The sequence below is a fragment of the Mustela putorius genome, unplaced genomic scaffold (genome assembly GCF_011764305.1).
Source record: "Mustela putorius furo isolate JIRA1106 unplaced genomic scaffold, ASM1176430v1.1 tig00004062_pilon_pilon_pilon, whole genome shotgun sequence".
Classification (NCBI taxonomy): domain Eukaryota; kingdom Metazoa; phylum Chordata; class Mammalia; order Carnivora; family Mustelidae; genus Mustela; species Mustela putorius.
The window spans coordinates 208,840-212,665 of record NW_025422193.1 but is presented as its reverse complement, the minus strand read 5'-3'; positions in this window follow the sequence as shown (position 1 = coordinate 212,665).

The following is a 3,826-nucleotide window of genomic DNA, read 5'->3' as shown; positions in this document are numbered from 1 at the left end:
TCCTTAGCAGCCAGGCTTCCATCTCTCTGGACAGGGAGCGGGAGACACTTGTCTTGCCACTGGCCTGCTGCTCGAGCCCCGGCAGGCTATCCTGCTTCCCGAGCGTTTCATGACCTCAAGGCCAACGGCACCTTCTCTTCTCTGTGGGTGGCGTGCCGTGCCTTCCCACTCTTGCTCCTCGGGAGTGCGGTGACCGACGTGTGCAACCACGCTTCTCTCTCAGGCAGAGGGGATGCTAGGGCAAAGAGTATTTCGCTCCATGCGGGTATCTTCCACCGTGCCGCGGAGACTAGCTCTGCAAGCAGCAGCAGCATCCCAAACCCAACTCAGATTTCCCACGAATGCTGTGCTTTCCAAGGGCAGATGACAAGGCTAAGAGGCTTTTGCTGTATGCGGGTTTCTCCCACCGCTAGACAGGGCTCAGGCAAGCAGCAGCAGCCCGTAGAACATTTCTCAGCGAATGCTGTGCTTTCGCAGAGGCTTGGGCTTGGAGTGAACATCACTTCGCCGCTGCTTCCTCAGCAAGGCTTCAGTCGCGTCAGGGAAGATGAGCTGCGGGAGAGCTGGTGCCTCTTGGGCCTTTTTTCCTGGGCTCCATGTTCGCGTGCTGGATTCACCCTGCCAGGCCAACTAAGCAGACACAGCCACAACCCTGCAGTAGCGTGCGGAGCCTAGGATGGCACCCTATACACACTACCATCTCCCGGTGTAGGCATCGCTTGGCCTTTTACTCTGGCGCTCAGGCGGACTCGCGGAGTAGCCCAGTGCTTTCACCACAGGAAAGGAGAGATGACAGGATCTCTGCAACGGCCCGTGCACTGGGATGGGGTACTGTGGGGGACAGTCTCCACTCCTTCCTTGGCACACTCCCTGCCACCCACAAGCTGCCACATCTTGGTGGAAGACGGCATCTGACTGCCCGTTTTCCATGGAGTTCTTTCTGCGAGTTGCGGGTATGGCGCCTGGTGGCAAGCCCAAGTCTGCCCTTCGGACAGGTGGTCAAGGAGATGCTGTCCCCTTGGGACCAGAAGCACAGGACAGGCCTGCCTTCTGCCCAGACTCCTTCCTCAGAGTGGAGCACACGCCCGTGTCCTAGTCCTCCCCTCATGTCTCCTTAGAAACAAGGATTCCATCTCTCCGGACAGGGAGCGGGGGACACTTGTCTTGCCACAGGCCTTCTACTCGAGCCACGGCAGGCTCTCCTGCTACCCGAACATTTCATGACCCCAAGGCCAACGGCTCCTTCTCTTCTCTGAGGGCGGCTTGCCGTGCCTTCCCCACACTTGCTCCAGGGGAGCGCAGTGACAGATGTGTTCAACCACGCTTCTCTCTCAGGCAAAGGGGATGCTAGGGCAAAGAGTATTTCGCTCCATGTGGGTATTTTCCACCGTGCCGTGGAGACTAGCTCAGCAAGCAGCACCTGCATCCCCATACCCAACTCAGATTTCCCTACGAATGCTGTGCTTTCCAAGGGCAGATGACAACCTCACTTCCTTGATGACAGAGCCCAACTGAATTGGAACCAACGTATCCAGGCACCCCATTACAGAGAAAACCGCCACGCCCAGCTCATTTCTAGGCATTTCCTAAAGGAAGCGACATGTTCTTCTGCTGTACTAAAGCCGAGACAATGCAGGGAAAAGAGAGCTCGTCCGCCAGACACGTCCCCTCCCTGCAAGTCATATCAGATTTCCCCATCGCCGGCGGCCCTTTGGCTAATAAAATTAAAGGTGACACCAGGGTGCTCAGAGTCAGAGAGTCCCACACTTCTTATCCAATTGTGTAGACCTAGGTCTCCTCCTGGTCTCTGTGTGTGTGTGTGTGTGTGTGTGTGTGTGTGCAAGTGCCTCTGGGTGTCTGTGTTTCTGTGTGTAAAGAGGACCTTACCATGCCATCGTGGGTGGAGATGCCCCAAGCAGGATCAGGCTGATGAGGGTTTAGATATCTGGTGGGCAATTCATGTTCACAGCCCAGTTTAAGGCTGGTTAAGATGGATCGGATGGAGTGTCTACACCCTTCTGCCCAGGGTTTATCCTGAGACCCTGAACGGATGGGTCCATGACCCAGGAGCGGGGCTAACCCTAACAGTAACCACTAACCCAGACCCTGACCCTGACCCTGACTGTGAGCCTGCCCCAAAACATGACCCAAGCCCTGACCCTGACCCCGAACCTGACACTGACTGTGATCCTGACCTGAACCCTAAACCTAAACCTAAGCCTGACACTGACCCTGATGTAACCCTGAACCTAAACCTAACTCTGACATTACCATAACCATGCCTCAAACCTAACCAGGAACCTGACCCTGACCCTAATCCTAACCCTACGCTGACCTAACCCGGACACTAACCCTACCCCTGACCGTGACAGTGTGCTTGACCCTAACCCTAAACCTAATGGTAACTCTAACCATGACCCTAATAAGGACCCTGAACCTACAACTCATGCTGACCCTGAACCTAACACTAACCCCTACCTTAAACCAAACCTAACCCTGACCTTACACTGTCTAACCCTCACCCTAACCCTAACCATAACCCTACTTCTAACTCTAACCCAAACCCCAATCCCAAACCATACCGCCAAAACCTAACTGTGACACTGAACCGAACATTGACCCTATACCCAAGCCTGACCCTCAACCTGACCCTGGCCCTGACCTTTACCTGACCCTGACTCTGAACCTAATCATAACCTTGACACTAACTCTGACCACTACATAGCCCTGCCCCTGACCCGAATGTGGACTTTAAACCAATACCTGAACCTGACCCTAAAAAGGACACTGGTGCTAAACTTCACCCTGACCCTGACCCAGACCATGACGATAACCTAACCCTGACCCTTACAGTGACGCCAACAGTCAACGGAACACTAAACCTGACCCTGACTGTGAGACTGAACCTAATTCTGACCCTAAATGTAACCCTGACACTGACACTAACATGGACCCTCCCCCGAATCCTATCTCTGAACCTAACCGTAACACTAACCCCTAACCCTACCGCGGACCCTGACCCTAACAAGTTCTAATCCTAACTGTCAACCTAACACTAAATGTAGAACTAACCCTAAACATTAACAATAACCCTGAACCTGTACCTGACTCTGATCATAACCCTAACCCTGAACTTTGCCTATACCAGACCCTGACCCTAAACCTGACCCTGGCTCTGACGCTAAAGCTAACCATGGACCTAACAATGACCACTACATAATCTTTTCCCTGACCCGAATGGGGACTTTAAACCAGTACCTGATGCTGACCGTAAACCTGACACTGGCCCTAGACTTCACCCTGACCCCGACCAAGGCAAAGACCAGAAACGTAACCCTGACCCTAACACTAACCCTGACACTGAATGGGAGCCTGAACATATCTCTAACCCTAAACGTAACCCTGACCCTGACACTAAAATGGGCCCTGACCCGAAACCTAATGCTAAACCTAACCCTAAATCTAACCCCTAACATTATCCCTGACACTGACCCTAGCCCAGTCTAACCCTAACCCGCAACCTACCTCTAGCCCTAAACCTAACCCCACTTTTACAATAATCCTGACCCTCTCCCTGACCCTGATCATAACCCTAACTCTGATCTTTGCCTACGTCAGAACTGAACCTTAAAACTGACCCTGGCCTTGACCTTAACCCTGACCCTAACCATGACTGTAAACCTAACACTGACCCAATCCGTGATCCTGAACAGAGTAGTAACCCTAAAGCTAACCCTGATCCTGAACCTACTCATAAAACAGAACCTAAACATAAAGCTGACCTTACCATAACCATGAACCTAACCCTGACCCTGACCCTAACCTG